Source organism: Lutra lutra, chromosome 15 (genome assembly GCF_902655055.1).
Source record: "Lutra lutra chromosome 15, mLutLut1.2, whole genome shotgun sequence".
Taxonomy (NCBI): domain Eukaryota; kingdom Metazoa; phylum Chordata; class Mammalia; order Carnivora; family Mustelidae; genus Lutra; species Lutra lutra.
The window spans coordinates 30,294,457-30,320,713 of record NC_062292.1 but is presented as its reverse complement, the minus strand read 5'-3'; the positions used below and the strand labels follow the sequence as shown (position 1 = coordinate 30,320,713).

At 50.5% G+C, this 26,257-nt stretch overlaps 1 long non-coding RNA gene across 1 annotated transcript; it reads left to right on the top strand.

Annotated features, from left to right (window-relative positions):
• The first annotated feature begins 21,187 nt into the window (after nt 1-21,187).
• LOC125086310 (uncharacterized) lies at nt 21,188-25,816 on the top strand. The gene is made up of 3 exons (XR_007123149.1): nt 21,188-21,326; nt 23,896-24,035; nt 25,685-25,816. It is a non-coding gene; the product is annotated as an uncharacterized LOC125086310 (long non-coding RNA).
• The last annotated feature ends 441 nt before the right edge of the window (nt 25,817-26,257 follow it).

Below are 26,257 nucleotides of genomic sequence, written 5' to 3'. Positions count from 1 at the left end.
TTTCTCCCTGTAAGCTCTGCCGCTTTGACCACGTCTTTTAGTTTCTGTATTTTCTAACCTTTTTACATTTTGGGGTTCTGCTGAGCCTGGGGAGGCTGCCCCTTGCAGGGATAACTGGTTCCTAGAGATAGTACAGGACCCGCTCGCAGAAGCAACGTTCATGTGCCCACCAACAAAGCTCAAGCCAGGCCCCTAGGACCTGGGCTCTCACAGGGCTCACACACTTCAGGTCACTGTCCACTGGCCCTGGTCCCCCACCCCAAGTCCTCTGTAATCATTCCAAGTAGCCAATCCCCAGTCTGCCTCTTTCCACAGGAACCACAGGCTCTCTGCCCATGTTTCCTGCCCCCTCTGCCCGCGGACTGGCCCCGGTATGCCCTGTGGGGCCCTGCACAGAACCATGCTCCCTCCTCCTGGGGACCACTAGGAGCAGACGATCATGTCCACGACAGTCTCTACCTGATACATTGGCCTCACCAGAAAACAATAAAACCTACATTTCAAAATACTCTGGCATAATGCGGGGCACATTAGCGGTGCTCAGTAAATATTTGTTGAGTGATTGCCCACGAGATGGGCAGCTGAGTGAGCCAGGGCTGTTGAATGCAGCTACCAGAAGCCTCTAAGACTGGGCAAGAAGATGTTGCACAGAAGGCCCGCTCCACGCTGACCAGACGCCAGACCCAAATGTTATGGCCAAGGTTAATTTCATATTTCACTGATGTTTGCTACGTCCTCCAACCAAACCTTCCAGACCTCAAACTACACAAAGGTCCAGGAACATTGCAGAGCAGAAGGAGGACGTGCCCCAAATTGGCTGCCACCCTGTGACACTGAAAAATGCATTTCCCATTCCATTCCCAGATCCACCCATCATTTTCCCAGGAAATGGGTGTCCCCCAAGATTGCACAACGCTCCATGGCAGTCCTCACTTGGGTGTCTGCTGGGACTTGGGTCTCTTCGTTTGGAGCCTCGAGTGTCTTCCACTTGAGTCCACAGAGTTGTCTCTACCCTTCCAAGGGGGGATGACTCCAAGGCCAACCCCTTTCCAGAATTGCCAAAGTACCTAAGGATGCCACGGCTGTCTCTAGAGAGACATTAGCCAATGACACTGTCAAGTGTGATTCGTGCAGCTGCCAGGAATCTAAAGAAGTCATTATCTTGCACAAATAGTCATTAGGAAAAAAACATCATGAGGGATGGCAGAAATAAAGAATCCAACACCTGTTCCTAATAAAAGCTCTTTTAAAAATTAGGACTAGAGTGACACTTTCTTAACCTGATTAAAAAGTAGCCTATGAAACCGTGAAATTTTGACGAACTTTTCACCAAACCAGGCACAAATTAAGGAAGCCCATAATCACCATTATTTTTATTTATTTTTCTGGACAGTCTGGCAAATTTGATACAAATAGGACAGAGAAACAGGAAGTCCTAAATACTGTGAAGAAAGAGAACAAGCCTATAGTCTGCAGATTGGAATGCATCTGTAGAAAACTGAAATGGGTAAATTGGGGGGGGGGGAATGGGAATTAATGAGCTCAGCAGAGCAGATGAGTACATACATAAAATAGGTATGTAATACCTACTTTATGTAAATACATAAAAATTAGTATGTAACTTACATGAAAGTAAATACATAAAAATTAATAATTTGCTTTTATGACATTAAAAACAAATTCTAAAACATAAAAAAACCTGGGATCCTGATTACAATAGCAGAAAAAATATGAAATGCCCACAAACATGCATATAGGGCATTGTGGTCTCAGGGGGAACACAGCTGCCCACAAACAGGCCTACTGGGGGAACTGAACAATGCATTTGGAGAAAGCTATAAAACTACAAATAGTTCCTAAGAATTGGAAAAGAACACTTGAATAGAATTGTCTTGGAACATCAGAATGTCAATTCTTTACAATTTAATCACTCTATTTCATGTTATTTAAAGCAATTGTACCATGTGATATTTTCCTAAGTGGGGGGAAAAAAGCTTCTTACTCCTACCTGGCAGAATAAACAGGCAGGAGTAGCAGCGAGTTAGGGAGGGGATGGTAAATTATTAGATATGAAAATTCAGAGAGCTGAGGGAACGGATCGTCTGCTCTTGCAATGAGCTATCACGGTGTTCTGGGCTCTCCCTGGCTGTGTCATGCGTTATAACTCAGCGAGGGTTGGTTTGCTTACCCATGTGGTAACTGGCTGTCATCTACCCCGGGGCCCCCTGGAACCCAGCACAGAGCCGGGCACACGGCAGACACTGAAGTAATACTTGCTGGATGGGCGTATGGAAGCGTAAGAGGAAGCCAAGGAACACTTTGTATTCTAGATGAAGGATCTACTCTCTCATTAGGAAAGAGATGATCTGCAACATACAAAACTAGGTTACCTGGTTGGGACTTCGAGAGAAATTAGTTCATCTTCACTCTGTATCCTAAGTTCCACACCTGATTCTGCATGCAAAGCTAAATGCTTGATGGAATAAGGAGGTAAATCTAAAATCATTCAAAGCACGGAAAAAAAAAAAAAAACAGAAAAAAAGTAAGAGAGATTTACCAGCCTTCTAAGCTTAGAAGAGAGGGGAAGACTAGCCTTGGCAATCTGAACTTTAAAGGCAAGAGCAGCTCCAAGCCTCAGTCACACACTCAGACCTAAGCAGATCCCTAAAACCGACATTTCCCACCCGCAAGGGAAAAGGACTGAATTGGCAGGACACACATGTCCTTTGAGATAATACAGTACCAGAATGAGGGGAGGAGGGAAGGGGTTGAGCAGGGGCGGTGCTGGCCGGGCTCTGTATCAGAGCAAATGAATGTCTAAGTTTCAGTTCCCCGTTTACAACTGCACAAAGGAGCTGACGTGGGTTATTTACAGTCAGAAACACCCTGACGGCCCTCAGAAGGGACCAGCTACATAAATTAGGCTTCTTCTGCTCTCTGGAGTAACTTTGCGGTTAAGATGAATGTTTATGAAGGTAACGTTGTGGAAAAATGATGACAGTGAGAGGCTGAGCGAGAATCTGCCTTTGTGGTGTGTCTATGGTTTTGTAAGAGAGACAGTTCCACGTACCTGCAGAAAAGCCCAGAAGGAAAACCACTGACATGTTACCCAGCGCTGTGTTTGCGAAGACAATCTGTGACTTATGTTCTCTTACCTTTTGCATTTCCAAGTGTTTAAGGGAACGGGAATATTTCTGAAATAAAAATATCCACGTTTAGAGAAGGAAAAACAGAGACACAGTGAAACATTTACTTTGGCAACATGGGTGCTATTTCCAGAGTCAGTCCTGCGCAGCATGACCGAGAAACTTTCTGGAGGGAGAAAAGCCCTTGCGGGCCCCAGAACTGAAGCTCGGACCCGTGAGTCGCTTCCTTGAATGTCAGAATCCTTCTGAACGCTGGTGGATCCACAGGAGGAAGATTCCGGAAGCGCGGTCCCTTGGGCCTGTTCAAGGGGGCAAGAGGTTTCCGTGGAAGAGATTGGAGTACAGGAGCCATGACCCTGTTAACGTTTGTTAGGTAGAGCACAGGGTACCGGACGGTGAGCCACAGTTCCTCGGAAGACCACGAGAGACACTGAAATGGGACCTGGAGGCAGGCCTGGCGTGTTTCCAGGGGCTGCAGAGGGCCGTCAGGCAGGGAGAGGCAGGATTCTGGGCCTGAGGGTGGCATAGCTTAGACTCCCTGGTCAGGACCAGTTGGGCCCACTCACATCTAAAGAGTGGGGTTTGGTTCGGTCCACGGGGGTCTTTCTAAGGGGTGCGTAGGGCCTGCGGGCCCTGGGAGGAGGGCACCGCTGCTGAGCACAGGCTGGTGGAGAAGTCCTCCCAGTAGCCGCCACGCTGGTATCGCACCCAAACGTTAAAATTCCTTTCTTCTGATGAGCCCCCAGATCACAGATAAAATTTGCTTACTCAGCCACTATAGACTGCTGCTTGAAAACTTCTAATCTATAGCTTCTGCTTAGAATAAAAGCTCTTTTAAAAAAAATTTTTAAAAAACATTTTGAAATATTTTATTTGTTTATTTGAGAGGGAGAGAGAGAGAGAGAGACCAAGCAGGCAGAGCAGCAGGCAGAGAGAGAAGCAGACTCTCGCCTGAGCAGGGAGCCCTATGGGGGACCTGATCCCAGGACCCTGAGATCATGACCTGAGTGGAAGGCAGATGCTTCACCAAGTGAGCCACCCAGGTGCCCCAAAAGCAGTTTTTTAAGTAAAAACCATTTCTTTAAAATTGCTTGTTAAAAGCAATTATGGATGTTTCTCACGGCAATATTAAAATGCTTTCATAAAATAAGTGTAACTATGTAAAATTGTACTGAAATATATGAACTAACTTATTGCTCAGTTAGGATTCTGAGTTATCCTGATTCCCGAGGGTAGGAGAAGGGGGATATTTAATAAGAAAGGGTCTGCAGCCAAGTTCTCTGGCATTGCCTTATTTAAAGCTCTCAGCAGTTTTCTTCTTCATTATTTTGCAAATGACTCCTCTGCTGTGTGGGATTCTGCCTCCGCCCCAGTATTGAATTGCATGCTGTCATACGCAAGGGGGCTTTTAATATTTCTTTGTTTGCTTGTTTTTGCCAGAGGAGGCCAGAGGATCGAGAGACAGAGCTGCGGGAGGAGAGGGGGTTGGGGGCTACGTGGCTTCTTCATGGGCACTCGATGATTTTATCTGCTATTTCTTGGATCCCAACTTTGGAACCCTCTTTGTGTATTTGGGACTCAGGGACTGTGAGTTGAAAAGTGTCATCTGCGCCTTCCTGTGGCCTGGGTGCTGCACAGGAGCGGCCAGCAAGTGCTCCAAGGCCGGAGCCAGTGAGCTGGGGGAGGCTCGGGCCAGAAGCCGGAAGATCAGTATTGCCAACGGTCATTGTCAATGTTGGGAACCATTGGCATCTCTTTGGGGCCAAGAAACAGTGCGGCCCAAGTTGGACAGGCGGCTGTTCCTCTACTCAGCTCCCAGGCCCCCATCTGAGGGCCATGGAAGCCCATCTGGGACCCTGGGACATCTGGCTTCTGCAGGGAAATTCTGGGGGGGTGTCCTTGGTGTCGGCATCCTCCTGGAGGGCGTGGCTTCAGGGGGGCCAGGAGCCCTGGTAGGGAGCCCCTGGGAGATGTCCCCTGCTCCCCTGGGAGTCCAGAGAGACTGGGGGGTCCTCACAGGACAGGTTTATGCATAGGCAGGTGGGGGAAGGGCTGTGCTACTTCGGAACAGACAGGTCTGGGTATGCAGGAGACCCACACAATCAAGAGACCTCAAGGCCCCCACCACGGAGGTTTGAAGCAGTAAGCACTGATCTCACATCCCAGCTCTGGCACAAACCGCCATGGGTGTGTCTGAGAAACAGTCTCACTTGCGGTTTGCGGGGCTATCATGAAAGGATGGGTCTACGGGAGCCCGGCTGTCGCAGGAGGTGGCGGTTCAGTATGAGTGTATCTGTAGCTTAGAAAACACTGCCTTAGCCAGCGCCAGGACGGTGAGAGGCACCGCGGCACCTCATGGCTCGGCTGGTTAAGCAGCTGACTCTTGGTTTCAGTCCAGGTCATGATCTCAGGGTCGTGGGATCGAGCCCCACGTCAGGCTCCATGCTCAGGAGAGTCTGCTTGAGGATCTCTCTCCCTCTGCCCCTCTCCCCTGCTCACACCTGCTCTCTCTCTCTAAAATAAATAAATAAATCTTTAAAAAAAGAAAAGAAAAGTGAGAGGCATCTAACAGCCAAGTTTAGGCGTCCTTATAATTTGCCTCTTACACATTTTTGGACGTTCTGCTCAGTGATCCTGTGCTCTTGGCTGAGAAGCCTTCGGTTGGAAACACAGCAAAGCAGACATTGTTAGTTCTTGAGGGGACCACCACACCCCTGCTTTAGGACGTGCCTCCCACGCCCTGTGAGGTTGTGACAGGCTGCCAGTCCTCGTGCTCAGGCTCCAGGAGTCAGTACGCAGCCTGGACACTAAGAGTGCATCTCTCGCTGGAGCCCATTTGGGACAGAGATGCATGGGGCGACAGGCCGAGCTAGAGAAACAGAGACCGTGCTGGCCGGTCGTGGTCGCCCTCTGAAACCACCTTCCCAGCTTGTCCTGGGATGCATGCAACCGGTCCCCGCTCCTGGTACTGTTCGAGTTCACTTCATTTGCTCAGAGTAAAACATGTCTTGGCAGACAGAGTGGTTTATAACTTACATCATGGAGAAAAGATGTCATTTGAAACTAAAACTATAGAGAGAGAGAGAGAGTGTGTGTGTGTGTGTGCGTGTGTGTGTGTTTAAGATTTTATTCATTTATTTGAGAGAGAGAGAATGAACTGGGATAGAGGCAAAGGGAGAAGCAGGCTCTCCACTGATCAGGGAAGCCCCACGTGAGGCTTGATGCCAGGACCCTGAGATCATCACCTTAGTGGAAGGCAGACGCTTCAACTGAGGTCCCCAGGCACCCCTGCAAAGCAGCCTTTGATGTTAAAGGGGAGGGTGGTCTCGAGATGATGGTGTTCTGAGTTACACCCCTCCCCTGGCAGGAGCTGGCAGGATCCAGGAATAGCAGATAGCTCATCTACTAGGTGTAGAGATGGTGGATTCAAGGGCTGAACAGCTTTGCTAACAAAGAGGCAGAAGGTTCCAGAAGACAGCAAGCCAAGCAAGATGGTAGGAGGCTCCAACTTAAAGAGAAAGTGGCCAAAGAAATTTTGAGAATAAAGGTCACATGTCTGATGTTAAATAGTTTAAATGATTTCAGGCAACATTCATTTCCCCATGGGAAAGTCGGCTGAACGCGAATTCCTGGATGGCTGGGTGTGTGCATCTGGGTGTGCATGTCCGTGGGAGCTAAGGGAGGGTGTGAGGCTGTATGTCTGGCAGGATGTGGTGTGGAATCGGGATGGAAGATGATTCATAAGCTAAGCCCCTTCGGCAGAACAGGGCAGGCCCACTGCCCCTGGAGAGATGGGGTGGGATGCAGGCTTGCCTCCATGTGGCTTCAGCGGACATCTGGCTACAGGCTGCGCCCTCACACTCCACACGTGCACTGTGGGGGCGCAGAGGAGAGTGGGGATGCAGGCAGGCAAGAGCCTCATGCATATCGTCTCCAGGGTGTCACTGCCCCGTGGCGGCTGGTTCTGAATGGACAGAGCTGACCTGCCCCACGGACTGCAGATGGCAAAGCCTAAAACACAAAAAGTTTTCCTGCTTCTGCCCTGGAGGCCAGAAAAGCCCCATGGGGATAGGTCAGCCTTTGGCTCAAGGTTTAAAGAAGCTGGAGGTGAGGTTGCACTGCCCATCTCAAGAGAAAACGGAAATCTAAACCAAGAACGGCAATGCCTTCCAAAAAAAAGAAAAAAAAAAACACAAAACTTTGGGCAGAGAATATCTTAATTCTCTTCTTTCTTGTCAGCAGCCTCTGGATCAAGGGTAAAGGGCCCGGGTTTGGGCGATTCAACAGTTACAGGTCTCCATCCTGTCTCCCTAACACATAGCTTGCACGACCATGAGCCTGACTGAGAGATGCCACCTGGTTTGTAAAGAGAGCAGGATAACGCCCAGCTCACAGCGCGGTATGAAGGGCAAACCATGTCCTAATGCTCACGGCATCTCGGAGTTTTACATATTCCCCATCCGTGTCACCCACCCCCTCCCCCCCACCCCCAGTGTTTTGCCGTATCTGGCGCTTTCAGTGGAGGGCCTCACACCAGCCAAGCATCCTCAAGGTCAGCTGTTTGCTGCAAAACAGTCCTAACTGTCCACTCTGTGGACAGGTCTGGCCAGGAGAGGATAGGCCGATGGAACACATGTGGGTCCACTCAGAGTTTCAGCATTATTCTAGGAGGAAAGGACCCACCTGGCTCCCCAGGAACCCCTCACCTTCTGATCCCAAAATCCCACACTGAGGCCTCAGCGTGTGTGTGGATAGAGGGACCAAGCCATAAAGGGCTTTAAGCCAATATTTTAGCAGCTCTAGCTCCCTGTGTGAGATATTCTATATGGACAGATCTATGGTGATTGGTAAATTACAATATGTACAAGTACAAATGCTTCTAGGAAACAGGGCTTTATGTAAATACGTGATATTTTCTACAGAATCCACGCTACCTACATACACAGGTTGCTGTAAAGGATGTATCAACAGAGACAGGTGGTCCCCCGGCAGAATGGCCCCAGCAGAAGCCTGGAGATGATTTAGGACAAATGACTTCCCTTGGGTTTGTGGGAGACTGACCTGGGAACTGGTTTGCTTGAATACATTATGTGAATATGGGGTTGCTGCTTGAACCAGGAGGGACCCCACTGATCCCTTGCTGGGGAACCACCAGCCTACTGCGTGGAAAGCTCTTCCCAGACAAATTGAGCCCACACCTGAGACACTAACGTGACCATGAGGTTGGCCACTGGGGCTGGACCGTGTGGCAGCCCTCCTCACCCCCTCCTGTCTCCTGCTGACTACTGTCCCAACAGCTCCTGGCAGTGAGGGAGTTAGGGGAAATGTAGCCCTGGGGTGAGGTTCAAAGTCTTCTTCAGCCTTGAGAAAGTCACTGTCACCATGATCAGGCTGGTGTCGCCGTGGGCCGAGCCCTGGCTGAGCACCCTTTCACCTTGTCAAAGAGACCCTATTCCCCAATGGTTGCACCTTCCTCCCCATTTGAGAGATCTTGAAACTGAGGCCCTCAGATGTTAACTCGCTGGCCCAAGACAGGCTCATCCGGTCGGCCAACTCCAAAGCCTCAGCCCCGTCTGTGCTGGCCTGCTCACAAAGATCGAGGGGAGCGTTGTTCTCACTGCCGGCCCCTCCCCCACAGCTTCTGGTCCAGTGGGTCTAGGCGGGTTGGCAGGATTTGGGATCGGATAGGTGCTTCCTGTCATCAGGGCCCTCAAACCCCTCCCCCATGGTCCCAAACTGTGACACGTGGAGGCTGAAGTGCAGACACATGTGTACACAGAAGGCCATCAGGCTTCCCAAGACGGGGTCCTTGTGAAATCCCAGAGAAGGAGGTGGAAAAACTTGAGTGGGACAACAGCTCCAATTCCTCTGGGCCTGACTTGATTTCTCAGGGCTGGGGACGGAAGACAACGGGCCGGTAACCAGGACGACAGTAATAGCGCAGAATTAGGGTCATTAGCTGCTGTAGACTACATGTCGCAGATGCCAGAATGATCTGATGGAACCTCCGAATGAGAGGGAAGTAGATGTCTTGGGCGGGGAGGCCACCATGCACTAGGCGGTAGGGACACTGGCAGGTGTGTGTCGCTGTCCAGCCATGCAGCCCGAGTGGCTGGGACATCTGTCCTCCGAGGGAGTGTCCTTTCTCTAGGCTGCTGGACATGAGCAGAGAAAGGCTAGCACATCCACAGCAATGACAGGGACAGAAGATGTAGAAAACCCTTAATTTACCTTGAAATATATGAGAATTCTTCACGTTGAGGCAATTCAAAGATTAAAACAAAGTCATACAGCATTTATTTCCAGGCAGTTAGCAGGACTATCAGAAATAGAATCAGAATGAAAAGGGTTGGGAGCCAAGGGAGATTTTGTCTAATGTTCTGAATGGGCATGCAAAAAAAGAGGGGGAAAAATACGGAAACAAAGACAAGAAAAGAAAAAGAGGAAAAAACAAAACAATAGCAAAGTAACTTAAAAATAGAAAAAAAAAATTTCTGATTGGGATGATGACTGTTTGGTCCTCTTACCATACAGACAGTCTTTTCTGCTAGTGTGTGTTGGCTATAGGAATTCTTTCTGAGTTAGAAGACGTATCTGTTAAGATCAGGTCCAAATGTATACGACAGAAATAAATAGATAAGCAAGCTGTGGCTTCAACAAGATAGTTCCCTCCATCATAAAAGAAGTCAGAGGGAAGTAGTACTGAGCTAATGTGTTCATTCGAGTCTCGAGAACCCAGGCTCCAGGCTCCTTCTTCCGACCTCTTCCTCCTTCAGCATTTGGCTTCTGCCCCAAGAAGGCAGCTTAGCCTCTAGCCATCACATCCACCATCTAGTCTACAAGAATAAGAGAGAAGGTGGCAAAGTGGTAAAGTCAGCTGTTTTTTTGGGCCGTTTCCTGGAAATTGCTACGGAACACTCTGCTTCCATCTAACTGACCAGCACTTAGCCCCATGGCCATAGCTCACTGCAAGGGGAAGGGCAAACTGGTCTTTGGGGGCATGTGCCCGCTAAAAATGAGGGATTCTATCAACAAGTCAGAAAGGGCGACTGCAGAGCAGAGTGGCAAATTATAGTTCTGGCCATAAGATGCAATGCCCTAGCCAAAAGGGGATGGCCTCAGACACCTGTGGTTAAGTGACCAAGAGGATCTCAAATAAGCCTGTCCTGCGCCCCCTCCCCTAGAGTGGGGAGCCATCTCCTGACCCTCAGCCATTCATTCCGCCCCCACAATGCTCCAAGCAGATGCCCTGGAAGAACTCTTGCCATGAGCTCTGGGAGGCTGCCCAGGCCACTAGGTCTCACTTGTATCACATGAGCAAGTTGCTGGTTCAGAAAGTAAGGGAGGCCCTGTGTACCGTCAAGGTGCATTCCAGGAGGCAGGTGATGCTCAGGGGACCTGCCTTGGGGGCATCCCACAGCTGTGTTCTTCTCACATGGAGGCTTCCTGCTGCACCCTGCTGCTCTGAGGCCTGGAACCAGCACTCCCTCCAAAGTAGACATATCTCACCTGACTTCCGACCATGTGCAAAGACCAGTTGTTCAGCCTCCCTCTGCAGGGCTGAGAAGCATCAGAGGAAGAGGGAGGGGAGACCACACAGTTCAGAGGGCTGGGTTTGCAGGTTGGTAAGAACATTCAGTGAGCCTTTACTCTATGCCAAGCACCATTCAGCATTTTATATACAGTCCTCATGGTAAACTTGGGGAAAGATGGACCCATCATACCCATTTTACAGAGGAGAAGACAGAGGCTTAAGGAGGCTACTTGCCCAAGGCAAAGCCAGCTAAATAAGTGGCACAGTCAGGATTTGAGCCCCAGGCCCTTCTGAGCGCAGTCAGTGCCCTCTAACCCCTACAGTATGCCCTGTAGCCTTTGGAGGGAGCTCTGCAGAAAGGCTCCCCCCTTCCTTATGCCCTTCAGCAGGAGGCGGAGCCAGAGTGGAGGCACCTGACCATGACCACTGACCACTGTGGGGCGGCAGGCTTCATTTTGCCTTGTCATGCTGGAAGCTAGGCCGGACCAGAGCTTCGGAGCAGAACTGGGCGGGCTAAGTGCCCTGAATAAGACTCTGCCCTGTGTGAGCTTCCATGTGGCCACTTTCTGCCTCCTTCCTCCCCACCTCCCTTCGCCCTGCTGCTTCCGAGCTGCTGTCAGCGCTGCTAACAAGCTGGCAGGGGATGCCAGGCCAGGGATCATTTATTCCCCTTCTCTGGCAGCTGAGAATATCACCTACCCAATGACAGACACTCTCTTCCTACAGAGAAAAAGAAGCAAAAGCAGGCATCCTAATGAGGGGCCAGCTGGGGCTTCCTGCCGGAGGAAGCCTTCCTTCCAGCGAGAAGGGGGGCGAGGGGCTGGCCAGTGGCTGGGGCGGCCGTGAGCGCAGGTGCCTCTGCCCATGGGCTCGAGATGCACCTTCAGGAACGGCCTGGCTTAGAAAATTAGGTTGATAATTGCTTTGGCTGTTGTTGTTTATTGAGTTTCTGTATTTTTTTTTAAGATTTTATTTATTTATTTGTCAGAAAGAGAGAGAGAAAGCACACAAGCAGGCAGAGAGGCAGGCAGAGGCGGAGAGAGAGGCAGGCTCCCTGCTGAGCAAGGAGCCCGATGCGGGACTCGACCCCAGGACCCTGGGATCATGACCTGAGCTGAAGGCAGCGGCTTAACCCACTGAGCCACCCAGGCGTCCCTAGTTTCTGTATTTTTTATAATAATTTTTTTAAAATTGTTCTTTTTTTTTTAAAGATTTTTATTTATTTATTTGACAGAGGGAGATCACAAATAGGCAGAGAGGCAGGCAGAGAGGGAGGAAGGGAAGCAGGCTCCCTGCTGAGCAAGGAGCCCGATGCGCGACTCGACCCCAGGACCCTGAGATCATGACCTGAGCCGAAGGCAGTGGCTTAACCCACTGAGCCACCCAGGCACCCAATTTTTTTTTTTTTAAATAATAAAGTTCGCCTGTTGTGTTGATGTAGCTGTTTTCCTCTTTGTCTACGGCCAGTCATAGCTACGACTTGCTGGTGGTTCTGTTGGATTTACACCCGTGGGCAGACGTCATCAGAATGGCGCCATGTTCATAACAAATGTCTAGTCCGGGTCAGAAGGAAAAAATGAACTGTTTGATCAGAAGATAATATAAACTCTTTCTGGGACCTTAAAGAAAGTTCTCCTACAGTTCTTTACAAAGGATCCTCGGTACTATAGTGACCAAGACGTCCGGTAAGAGCATAGTCCCATGCTGAGGGTTGCCAGCTTTCACCAATAAAAATACAGACTACCAGTTAAATTTAAATTTCGGATAAGCAATGAACAACTTTTTAGTATAAGTTATGTCCCATGAAATATTTGGGACATAACTTATACTGAAAACTTGTTTGATACTATGTGATCTCACCAATAGGTGAGAAAGTTGGTCGTGGAAGCGGACAGTAGAGCAGTGGTGTGAGGGGCTGGGTGGGGACTGGGGAGACGCTGGTCAAATGTACACGGTTCCGGTCATGTAGGATGAATGAGTTCTGGGATCTACTGTGCAGTGAGGTGATGACAGTTGATAAATCTGACTTGCATGCTTGAAATTTACTAGGTATTCTCACACACACAGAGAAAAGGTGGTGGATATGTGGGTGAGCTTGTTGGTGAAGATCATTCCACAATGGATACATACATCAAAACATCACGTTGTACACCTTAAATATATATAATTTTTTTGCCAAAAAATCAAATTAAAATTAAAAAAAATTTGATGTTCATCTGAGATTCAGATTTAATGGGATTTCCATATTTTATCTCACAGACCGACTCACGGTAAATAGAGCTTTGAGACTCTGAAGGTTGCTTTTGTTTGTCTAACATCTTATTTTTCTCCACACTCCGTATGCACAGTGTTGGGGAGGTCCGAGATCCCCTTGGCAGGCTGCAAAATCTGGGCAGTTCTCTGTCCCTCTCTCTACTTTTCCCAGCTCAGAGACGACAATTTCTAGCTCCTCTGGCTTTTCTGGCGAAGGTCATCCCATCTCTAAACATTGGGCTTGTATTGCTGTGTCTTGATGTCTCAGTGTCTGCTGCTACGTGCTGACCTCCTTCCACAGAGGACAAGAACATGAAGCTTCCCCGCCCCACTCAGGCAAGCTTCCCTTCTCTGCAACCTCCCAAGATCATTTTATGGTGATTTTGACGCAATCCATAGTCAGGGTTCACATCATTATGACCATGCGAACCCTGTTCACCAACCCAGCCAAATATATCTCCTTCATGACATGGTTATTTAGGAGTTTTGAGGAGAGAGCTAATCTTGCTTAGGTTTTGAAAGTGTTCATCACTAGCTTGTCTCAATTATGGAACCTTCACAGTTATGTAAACCCTTTAAGACACTCACACATATCAGGCATTCAACTTCGTCTTCCGGATGGCATCCTGCCTCCTCTTCTCTTCTCCGTCATGCCAGGGTTGACCCGTTGGCTGGCTGCACAGCCTCACCTGGGGTCTCCCTCATTCACCACTGGGGACATTCCCATGGCCTCTCCTGCCACATCACCTGCTCCCTGGAGGCAGTGTCTCCTATTTCCTGGGTGGCCCCCTTGTGCCCATGGAGTAGACTCCTTGCAGCCCTCCATGGCCGCTTGTTGAGGGAAGAGTGAATGGCCCACAGAACCACTGTGTGGGATGAAGACCAGCCCCTTGGACGGCTGCCCTGCCCTTCACTTTGCTTCACGTATGTTGTGGTTCCTGAGACAATCTCTAGATCCTGCCTTTCCACCTGCCTTCCTACCTCCCCCCTGCAGCCCCCCACCCTCCGAATGAACCGTCAGGGCAAATAGCACGGGTCAGCTCATCAATGAGTGCCCCACGGGCTGGGTGCTGCCCTGGGTCATTCAGCCCCTCACTTCCTCCCGAGCCCAATGGCAGCCGCACCTCATTATTGAATCTGCATGTCCAACCTCAACGGTCTCCCCTGCATGAGCAAGGAGCCACGAAAATGTCAGGAGCGGTAGCAGGTGAGGTGATGGGAATCCATACCCCTCTCTTCTTCAGGATGCTTGTAGTGGAAGCAGTAGCTGGGTCCCAGTTTTGCGGGTGGGGAGACTGAGGCAGAGAATCCACATCTTGGTTGGGGAGGAAAGTAGAAAATTTTTGCTGGAACAACGTGATTTGTTGAGCCCTGGAGCCCTGCTCACGGCTCATGCTGTGTAGCCTGGAAACCGTGCTCAACCAACAGTCTCGATCAACACTGTGGATTTCCATCTGTTTGGGGAGCTAGCTGTTCAATACACCTGTTCATGTGGGATGCTGCTCTGCTCTACTTGGAGAGAGGTATCTCCATGACACTGATTTCTTTTTCTTTTTTTTTTTTTAAGATGATTGATTGATTCCTGAGGGAGGGAGAGAGAGGAGGAAGAGGAGGAACAGAGGGAGCGGGTAGAGAGAGAATCCCAAGCAGAATCTCAATTCAGTGGGGACTGAATGAAGAGCCTGATGTGGGCTCGATCCCAAGACCCTGAGATCATGACCTGAGCCGTAATCAAGAGTTGGACACTTAACTGACTGAGTCACCCGGGTGCCCCGACACTGATTTCTTTTCAGTCAATAAGCACAATTAGGAAAGTTTTAGCTGCCATGGGCTATTAAGTCCCAAATGTAAAGGAGCCATTGGTGGGTGTTTAGTTCTGCACCCAGTTTGAAAAACTGGGTCTTCCCCTTAAAGCAGACGGGGCAAAATGGCCACAGAGTCTTCTGAAGAAAGAGGAAGGACAGATTAAAAACAAGAGAAAGAAGGAGGTAAAGAGTGAATGGTGGATGGCAGCAAAGGTTTGGGGACAAGGAACATTGAGCTCCCGTGCTGTTTAAAGTGACAGCAAGTCCATTAAAGCACAAGAAACTGAGAGTGATGGGAGCACAAGCTTGAAACCGATAAGCCAGGAAACCACTAGAAAGTTTTGGACGAATCTCCAGCTGGCACGGGCTTGTCCATGCTCGGTCTTTTTTCCTGTTGTGTCTTGGGCAGTACATCAGTCCTGCCCATGCTTCAGCCAGCGGGATGACTCCCATTCTTGGCTGCTTCTTTCCATGCCTTCTCTCCCTGGGGAGTGCTCCCAAGAGACCAGGGTGCTCCTGCACCTCTGGTCCCATCGTACGCCAATTCCTTCTTCACGAGTCTGCTCGCTGCTAGAAAGTGAGCTCCTGGAGACTTTCTTACTCATTTTCATAGCCCCAGAAAATACCATGATGCTCAAAAGACAGTACATATTTAGAAAGTAACTGTTCAGTGTTTTAATAAGTAACTGTTATTTAACAATAACAACAGCTTGCTCTTGTATTGTACTTTATAATTTTCAAATTTCATTCACATACATGATCTTATTTGCTTTTTGGAGCCCATTGTGTAATATTCAAGGCAAGTGTTCGTATCAAATGGGACTTAGGAAGCAAATCCAATCACTTCCTCTTAAGCTCAGAGATGAGACGATACAGCCCAAGTTAGGTTGGTTCTTGCATGATGAGAAAAAACTGGGGTCTATTGTGTGCTCGGTCAGAATCCCTCATGTGGGATTCTAGCAAAACAAATTCTAGGTAGCCTTGATAGTCCCTCGAGTTATCTGTGGTTATGATAATCCTGAGTCAGGATTGCAAAGCGTAGCTCCATGTATGTAAAATTACTCTCAAGGTGATAACACCGTCATAAGGACCGAAGCCTGGAAACAGACCTGTGTTCTTGTCCAAGGGTGTGAGTCAGGACAGTGTGGGTTCCTACTTCTATTCCATTGTTGGTCTGTCTGGGAGTCCAGGCATTTCGGGGTCCACCGAGTGGAGAGATCCCCTCCCCCAAGTCGATGCTGAGCTTTAATGTAGCTGTCTTTGCTCTGGGGCATGAAAAATGCCGTAAAACCATGATTCTGAGAATGGTGGGGGGAAGGTAATGGAACTTTGAATTTCTTCCTGCTCCTTCTTCTGACGATGCCCCTGACTTTCCTTGGAAGACCCCCTTTCACTCATGAGGTTCTAGTCGGAAAACCCACTGGCAGTTGGGGGGACCAAATCCAGGACAAGTGTGGGACCCGATCTGGCCAGAGAAGGTCTCTCATCTCCCTTGACAGAGAGACAGGCATGGGGGACCACACATGATTCGAGTCTTCTGCCAGGGATGCTGGCAGGAGACTATAAACCCAGAGCTGGCGGGGGCTCATTGTGGCTAGGTCCTGTCTGGGGTGAGGCTGACAGAGGGCCAAGTGGAACAGGCGTGGTCTGCAGGACCTTCTTCAGTCCCTGGATACAGCTGGACCTGATCTCACATCTCTTGACTTGGGACTTCCCAGTGGCATGATCTGATGTCATGAGCTGATAGCTCTCCCTCCCTGAAGTCAGGAGCTAGGGTTCTGCTTTTTTCTGTTGTGTCAGAATCCTGGCAGAGGCATGTGGCTTGGGCCACGTGGTAGGAAGGGTACCTGTCCAGGGAGTCGTGGATAGGACACGCGGGGCTTACTGCTCACTGCTTCCAGGTGCCAAATAAGGAAGGAAAGGAGATGGGGATCCTTCTGCATTTCAGGGGGACAGTGTGGGCATGACCTGTGTGGCGGCCATCGTGTAAGATCCAGCCGCAAAGCCCCAGGAGAGCGCTGCTGGCTGGCGCTGTGCTGGAGGAGAGGCACGGGAACTCGGTATCAGGACGCGTGGGTGCCATAGTCAGCGGGAGAAGGGAGGGAAACTCCCATTGCTGTTGCTGCATTCGTATCCAAGGAGCGCTTTGTCATCAGGCTGGAAGACGGGCCTCTGGAAGGCGAACATTCCCTTTGTGCACAGGACATTACTGACGTGCCTCCTTCGTGGATAAAAGAGGGAAAGCCATCAAACTCTCCCACCCATGGAGTCTTCATCTGGGGTCCCTGGGTCACTGTTCTGCCTCAGAGGATCTGTGAGCCTCCTGAAGTTATATGCAAACGTTGCATGTCTGTTCACGTTTCTGACAAGAGGCCCCAGTGTTCCAATAGGAAGTTGCACAAAAGAGAGTTGGTTGGACCCGAGTGGACACCCAACCCCCACGTGCCAATCACTGCCTCTGCCTGGGATCAGGGAGGGAGCAGGTGTCCACCTGTCTGAGAGGGGCAGGCACCATGGTGGGGTTGCCCTAACTCGGGGAAGCAGGCAGCATCCGAGGGCAGGCCGGGAAGGTGGGCTGACCTCCCAGAGAATGAGGCATGATGCTCATTGCCCCAGAGACAGACTGACCCAGAGCTGTCCTGTGGGTCTGGACAGCTTGAAGGTTCTCGGTTCAGGTCCCACGGACGCCCCAAAGCCTGGCTCCACCTCCCCCTTGCCATCTGTGAGATACTCCCGAGCTCTCGGCACATTTGCTGCCCTCTATTCTTTTTTCTTTTTTTTTTTTTTTTCCGCTTTGGGTTAAACTGGTTCCAGTTGGTTTCAGTTATTTGTGAATAAAAGAGTCTCAAATAAAACAAGGTGTTACAGTACAAGACATGGGAAGAGCCTTGCTGGAAGAAGGGACCCGATGGGGGCTGCTGTAGAACCTGTCGTGTCTTTCTTGTGCTAACCTTGCACTTGGTTGGTCCTTTTCCGGCTAAAGTGACGTTGTTACTCGAGATCTTCTTTTTCAATGTAGGCATTGGTTTAATTTCTGCCTCGTTGTGAATTTCCCTTCTTCCGTATGCCCTCGATTTCTAGTTTGATTCTGTCGTGGTCGAAAGAGATACTTGGCAGGGTCTCCATCTTCCTACATGTCAGAACTTATTTTGTGATCTAACGTGTGGTCGGTTCCAGAGAGAGGAGTATGCCTGCCGATGCAAGGGGGACGCTCCTCATGAACCTGTTAAGGGTACTGGTCCGGTGTTGTTCGAGTCCTCGGTTTCCTTATGGATCTTTTTTTTTTCCCTAAGTATTTTATTTATTTATTTGACAGAGAGAGATCACAAGTAGGCAGAGAGGCAGGCAGAGAGAGGGGGAAAGCAGGCTCCCCACTGAGCAGGGAGCCCAATGCGGGGCTCAATCCCAGGAACCTGAGTCCATGACCTGAGCTGAAGGCAGAGGCTTAACCCACTGAGCCACCCAGGCGCCCCTCCTTAAGGATCTTCTGCCAGACATTCTGTCCTTTATTGACAGTGGGGGCTGAAGTCTCCTGCCGTGATGGGACTGCTTCTCCCTTCAGTTCTGTCCCTGTGTGCTTGTGTTGGGTAGGGGCAGATTGGCCCTTTATTGTTATACAGTGTCTTTCTTTGTCTCTTGAGACAGCGTTTGCCTTAAATCCATTTTCTCTGATGTAAGTATAAGCACCCCGCTCTCTTGATCTCCATTTGGGTGAAAGATCATCTCTGTTCCTTCACTTCTGGCCTTTGCACATCCTTGAATCTAAACTGAGTTTATAGCACATGGTTTGGTTGTGAGATCTTTACTAATCTTTGTAACCCTGTAAGTAATGCAAATCTTTAGGGGCACCTGGGTGGCTCAATTGGTTAAATGTCAGACTCTTGATCTCAGCTCAGGTCTTGATCTCAGGGTCATGAGATCAAGCCCCAATTTGGACTCCCCATTCAGCAGGGAGATTGCTTGAGATTCTGTCCCTCTCCCTCTCTCTCCCTCTGCCCCTCCCCCCCACTCATGCACATGCGTGCTCTCTCTCTCTTTCAAATAAATAAATGGAAAAAATCATGTAAGTCCTTTTATTGCCACTGGAGAGGGGAGACCCTGATGCTCACAGACTAAGTGACTTGCTCAGGTCCCTGTGTGCTGAGGGTCAGAGCTGGGACCAGAACCAGTCCCCTGGTTGGCAGAGAGGGGCTGTTTCCTCAGACCCACCCACCACCTCTCTCCATCCCACCCTCTCCTCCAGACACTAGAGGAGCTGCTCAGAGACAGGTCACAGATGCGAGGGGAGGAGTTTGTTCTCAGGTGGAAGGGCCACAGAATGCCTTGGAAACTGGAGACATCACCGTGTGTCCTGCCCCCTTGCCCCCCCAACCCGCCTCGAGTCTCAGTGGCTACGGACAAATATGCGTGAGGGTTCTGGGGTCAGCACGTTATCATGGTTATGGCACTGAAGAACATTAGTGGTATCATCTGTCCCTTTTCCCGTATCGTTTGCCACCATTTGATTATTAAGTGATATCCAAAATTAGATGATCTCCATCCTCTCTTGGTGGTTGCCATGGAGCTTCCCTGGGCAACTCTTCAGACTGGAGGACCCGAGTGAGACAACAGTCAGCGTGGAGGACCTGCCCAGGGTGTTCCTGGGGGACCAAGCTCCTCCCCCACCCCCGCCCCCCTGCAGGGATGGTGGGGGCGCATCCATATGGCCTCAGGCCCGCAGCAGCACCTCCCGCCATGTGACCGGGACCAGGACTGCTTAGGAAAGTTTCCAGGAGGCTTAGAAAACTTCCGGAGGTCTCTTTCTCTGAGGAGGCAGCATAGAAAGTAGAAGGGAAGGTCGGGATTTGGATGAGCCAGTGGCTTGCACACAGTTTTTGGACGGGATCCACAGTAAGGAATGCATCGTGACCCAGTGTATGCATGTGTGTGTGTGTGCAAGTGTGTAAATTAAACACATAATACTTTCCCCACGTGCCCCTCCCTCCTCTGTACTCTGATTATTCTGTCCAGTCTAACCAGTTAAAATGTATGTGCGTTCTGATAGACCAAATACATTTGCTCCCTGTCAATCCACCCGAGGTCATGACTATTGGTTATAAACCTCCTGGAAGGAACGTTGGAGCCAACACCGTGCCTCTAGCTCTTTTCCGTAGCTCTGTGAAACGCACTCACAGGTTCACAGACCTTTGCCGCTGCTGTTTCTCGGTGCCAAGTGTGGGCCCTGGCCCATAGTGGGTACTTAGCTTTACTGTTCCTCCCTCCCATCCCACTTAGTGCCGTGGGAGGTGTAAGAGCCACCGAGGGCCCCTGGTGCCAGCATGGGGCAGCGGGCTGAGGCCAGCCATCCCACCGGCCTTTCTGGGGAGAGACACTGGAGAGGCTTCTGCGTTCAGCTGTCGGCCAAAGCCGTGTCCATAAATTAAGGGTAGGACCCTGGAACAGCACTAAGCTGGACCCAAAAGAAACTTTTTTTTTTTTTTTTTTTTTTTGCTGTCGCACTTACTAGGAGTTTATCTGATGGAGGAAGTATCACTGAGGTGAAGGTAGAGGCCCAGAGTGGGCAAGCCCGGGTTGTTTGTGCAGGGCCCAGAGCCCTGCAGTAGAAACGTCTGGACAAACCTGATTGAGGTGACCCTGGCAAAGGCCCAGGAGCTCATCAGCAATCAGCAGGTGGTCTGTGTGCTATTAATCTCGAAAGCTTGGGTATGCATTCCATCCTCAGTGCACAGACAATACATCTGAGGCTCCTCATTGCTGAGAAGAAGGACCTTGCAGGGAAAGAGGGTTTGGCCCAGCCCCGTCACTCCCAGCTCTGTGGCCTTTGGCAAGCGACTTCCTCTTGGGAGACCAGACCAGTAACCAACCCGCCCGCATGGTGTCTTTAGGAGGTTGAAGTGGATCACAACATGTAGAACCCCGTGAATGCTCAAGAAGGTTTGCTGACATGCCTGTGGGGTCCAGGACCCCAAGCAGCAGGAAGGCGGAGAAGGAAGGGGTCACTGCCCACACCCTCCTTGCGCATTGTCTGGGCATCCCGGGCAGGGTGGATGCAGTCTGGCTGGAGGACCAGAGGTTTCACAAGCCTCCGCAACCCCTTTGCCACCTCTGCCAACCACGGAGGTAAGGCCGTGGGGCCTCCTCCTGCCCCTCGGAGGATGAGAGATAAACAGAGACAGGAGGTGGGGACACAAACAACTCTATTTTTGGTGACGCAAATTGGGTGCGATCAGCCTGTCCCTTTCCTGGAATAACACTCTACAGGGAACACCACCTGCCCGGGCCTGCTCTCGACTGGCCTGCGTCCTCCTGCCTGGCCTGGCTCTGCCCCTCCCCCTGCCTCCAACAGATCTGCCCCCAGGTGTCAGCCCCGAGATCAGGAGAGGGGTCCTTCCTGCCCCAGGAGCTTGGCAGCCACTGAAACTGTCCGACCCAGGAGAGGATGTGAAGAGGCACCCTGGCCATCCGAATGACCAGACACAGGGGCCTGAGTGCGTCCCAGCAGGACCGGTCAGCCACAGGACCCTGAGCAATGGTGAGCGGTCCGAGCCTCCCAGTTTGGGGCTGGACTCTTCCCCGGAGAATTAATAGGTAGGCATCTGTAGGTTAGCAGAGAAATCCAAGCTTTGGGTGTGGCTGGGGCCTGGTCCTGGAGGTTCACGGGTAGGACAGGTTCCAGAACGCCCAGAGTGATAACAGGCCGTGTGGTCTGTGTCCATCGTTTGGCCCCATCAAAGCTTACAGCATTCTTGTGCAGTTCGTGGGGACCCTAAGATGGGTTCCAGAAACCACAGGGAAGACGAGGGAGCTGAGCAGGGCTACGGGGGTCTCAGGCCAACCCCCCTGGGGAGCTTCTGGGGTCCTGTGGAGGAGGCTCCCATGTAAGCTATGCGTCCCTGGGGTGAGGAAGCCAGAGTTCATAATCCGTGCTCTTGGTCACTGGCCAAGGGCTCCCAAGTGAGAGGCAGGGAGGAGGGAGAGCAAATTCCCAGATATGTCTTGCTTTCTTCCTGCGTGGGGGAAAGTCTTTTGAAAAAGAGCTGCAAGTGCTGGTGGATGGGAACAAAGAAAAAGCAGAAGCCAGGAGTGCAGGGAACAGCTCTGCCCTGGGGGTCCAGCGCCTATGTGCAAATCCGGGCAAGCCACGAAGGACAGGCTCCCCAGCTGCCCTGCACAGCCCGAGCTTTCCCTGGGTGGCAGAGCCCAGGAGTCCGCGGGAGACCTGCAAGGGCTTCTGGGCTGCCCTGATGCCAACCTTTGCTCCCAATGAGACCAGGAGCTTTCTGCCTTGTCCACCACCAGGGTGCAGCCGCCATAAGACAGCATGATCCTGACTTCTACCCTGTGTTCCTTTACAAGATTGTCAACCTGGTGCAGCCACGAGGGGAGGCTGAGGAGAGGCCCAGGAGCATGGTTCTTAGACTCCCAGGTGCTGGAGGTGGAGGCATGTGGGCTCGCAGTGAAGACCCCATGAGGTCAGATCACAAGATGGGAGTGAGGGAAGGCTCAGGCCAAGAGGAGACTCCGGGCAGCTGAATGGCCCCGTTCTGGCCAGTTTGAATGACTCTGCAGGCTTGGGGCTACTCAGGTGTCCCTCCCTGCTCGCCTGGTCCCTGCCCCGGGATGATGGAGATGGAGGAGCACTGTGTCCTTGGCCCTGCGTGGTCAGCCTGCAGAGCAAAGGAACACAGAGCCCCTGACCATCTCCAGGAACTAGCTCACCCCCGGAGGCCCTCTCCAGCCAGATAGGTGTCCTGAGATGTCGGAACAGCGTACACACATACAGAACAGCAGAGATGTTTATAATACAACTCCTCAGCAAAAGGGTGTCCCGCTCTGTGATTCTTCGCTTTTTGACAGCAATGTTCTAGGGTTTATCATCACCAGACTGAACGACATGAAAGTGGCTGGGGTCCCAGAAAAAACACATCACACATCGGTTTAAAACTGTGTTATGTGCTGTTTGTCAGCCTAGAAGTAGCTTTCCAGTCGCTTTGAGTTGAAATGCTTCAAAAGGGTGACTTTTGTTGTTAATATGAGCGGCTAATGTTCGTGCTAGGTTTTTTTTAACTGTTTGAGATCATTTCAGACTTGGAAAAGATACAGAACACAGAATTTGCATGTAGATTTTACTTAGATTCCCTAAATGTTAACATTTTACTGTACCTGCTTAACCATTTGTTCTCTACCCCCCTCCCACAGGCATGGACGTGCACACACACGGACATGCACACACATGGATACACACATGGATGTAGACATACACAGACATGCACACACAGAGACATCCACACACGGACATGCACACACACTCATACATGGACACGCACACATGGAGACATCCACACACGGACACACACACATGGTCATGCACACACACGGACACGCACACACACGGATACACACATGGACGTAGACACACACGGACATGTACATCCACACATGGACATGCACATACACTCATACACGGACAGGCACACACACGGACATACATATGTACACACAGACACACATATACACACAAACACACACACATACACAAACACACACAATTATTTTTCTGAACATTTGAAAGTATTGAGCTCTCTATAGTTTAGTGTTCATTCCCTAAACAGAGGGGCCTTCTCTTACCTAACCATAGTGCACTCATCAAAGCATCAAACTAATGTTCCTCTGATTTTCCTGGGAGACGGCTTCAAAGTTTGCCAAGTGTCCCCCACGCATCCTTTCCTAGCCCACGATCATGTGCTGTCTTTATCTCTTTCTCTCTCTTTTAAAAGATTTTATTTATTTATTTGACAGAGAGAGAGAGAGAAAGAGAAAGAGAGAGCAAGCACAAGTAGGCAGAGCAGCAGTCAGAGGAAGAGAGAGAAGCAGGCTTCTGGCTGAGCAAGGAGCCCGATGTGGGGCTTGATCCCAGGACCCTGGGATCATGACCTGAGCTGAAGGCAGACGCTTAATGACTGAGCCACCCAGACACCCCTTTATGTCTCTTTTTATAAAAAGTGATGGTCATTTTGGTCACGTGACCTCAGTGGTGGGAGCCAGATTTCTCCGTTGTGAGGGTAACCTGTTTTTCCTTTCTAATTAGTAAATGTTTTCTGGGTAAATACGTAATGTCCTGTTTCTCGTGCTTTCTCCCCCTACATTCCCCTCTTAGAACGGCTCTGGCCTGACATGGTCACAACTGTGCTGGCTTCCAAGTGGGGGTTTCTACTCCTGTCGTCTGCACTCCTTTTACGACTCGGACAAGCTTCTCCTTCCCCCCGTCTGTTTGCTGGTGTCAGTGTGGAGTCACGGGTGCTTCTGTTCAATCGCGTGGGACGCGCTGAGATTTTGTCGCCCAACTCGCCGCGTGTTTGGCGGGTGGGCGTCTTGCAGCTTGCCCGTCCGGCCCTTGGCCCTCATCCTTCTGGAGCCCCTCCTCGCTTCCTGTCGTCACAGGGCGCTCCAGGCTTATCTGCGTGTTCCTTCCCGCAGCCCGGAAACTCTTCATTTCCCCAAGCAGACCTGGTTCTCTGACTGGAAAATGGATTTAGAAATCAAGGTCTAGGGGCCCTGAGGTGGCTCAGTCAGTTGAGCATCCGATTCTTGGTTTACCCTCAGGTCATGATCTCGGGGTCGTGCGATGGAGCTCTGCCTCGGGCTCTATGCTTGGCCTGGAATCTGCTTAAGATTCTCTCTCCTCCCCCTGTTCTTTCCCCCAACCCCGACTCTCTAAAAAAAAAAGAAAGAGAGAGAGAGAGAGAGAATGAAAGGAAGGAAGAAAGGAAGGCCCAGACATTGGTTTCCCCTTTTTCTGGTGTCACTCCTTGCGAGCCTCCTTGGTGAACAGAGCTAGGACGTGGCTTACATGTGTGTCCACCAGTATACGACTGTATCCATGTCCACGTGTGTGTATAAGTTCATACTGATCTTGGTTCCTCTCCCACGCCGCATGGGTCACAGGATCCTCCCCACCTCTTCTTATTATGAGCGTCTTCTCCAACAGTGAGAAACCTCTCTCACTGTGTGCGGCGTGTTCACTTACCTGCTAAGTGTTAGGATACGGCAAGAGTCGTTTCAGAATGGGGGAGCCATAGTGCAGCAGAAACGAATCCAACCAGAGTGCACCATTTGCTGACTTAAAACATGTCATTCCAAAGTCATTGCCGAGAGTCCTGTACTCTGCACCCCTGTCCCCTATAAGTCTAGAGATTTGGCTCATTTGAAATACCATTGGGGCCACTGGATTCTGTTTGTGATGCTATTTTTTTTATTTATTTTTTTTTTCAGATCAAAATCCCATGTTTATTCAGTTTTTTTTTAATAATTTTTTTTTATTTTTTATAAACATATATTTTTATCCCCAGGGGTACAGGTCTGCGAATCGCCAGGTTTACACACTTCACAGCACTCACCATAGTACATACCCTCCCCGATATCCATGACCCCACCCCCCTCTCCCAACCCCCTCCCCCCATTTGCGACGATGTGGATGGAACTAGAGGGTATCATGCTTAGCGAAATAAGTCAATCGGAGAAAGACAACTATCATATGATCTCCCTGATATGAGGGAGAGGAGATGCAACATGGGGGGTCGAGGGGGTAGGAGAAGAGTAAATGAAACAAGATGGGATTGGGAGGGAGACAAACCATAAGTGACTCTTAATCTCACAAAACAAACTGAGGGTTGTGATGCTATTTTAAATCTCCTCCATCCCAGTCTTTGATGACCTGAGACACCAACACGATTCTCAAGTCAGAACGACACAGGAAGTGTCCTCAGAGAGGCACTACCCCTGCCCCCTTGACCTTTCTACCCCCTCCCATCCAGGGCAACCCGTCTCTTTATTGTTCCCATTGCCATTCCCATGTTCATTTCTGGCACAAACAAGCAGGTGCCCATAGTTTCTCACGAAAGAGAGCTGACTGGGGATACTCTTTATGCTTTGCCTGTCTTGCTCAGCACTAAACCCTGGGAAGCACCCACGGTGGTTCCCCAAGTTCACAGCTGTGAGTCTCCCACTGGACCGGCGTGGAGGCAAGAATCCTCACCGCCAGGGTGCCTGGCCTGCTTTCCGTCCATTCTCGGGCGCTGGCCACTCTGGACCCTTCAGCAGAGGCCAGGGTATCAGGCCACGTGCAGCCAGAGCTACCTGGGGGCCTACTGTGACGTTGCACGAGCTGAGGAGTGGCAGCTGCCAGGCTCACGGGCCTGAGGAAGCACCCGATAAAGAGCCTGGAGGCCAAATTTAAACACTGACATGAAGCCACATCGAGAGGTGGGAACACAGGTGGTCTGGCTGGAAGGTCAGAAGCCCAAAAAACAAGACCGATTGAGAGGATGCAGGTGGAAATGAGTCTGGTGTTAGTTTTGTTTGGGAACTACATTGGGAGGTTTGCTGCATTGGGACGTAGGTTCAGAGCTTGTGAACTGTACCATGTGCTATGTAACATTGGGAAGCCAAGTTGCTGGCTCCTGGTGACCGTGACTTAGTGCACTGTGTGTGTGTGTGTGTGTGTGTGTGTGAGCCCGCGC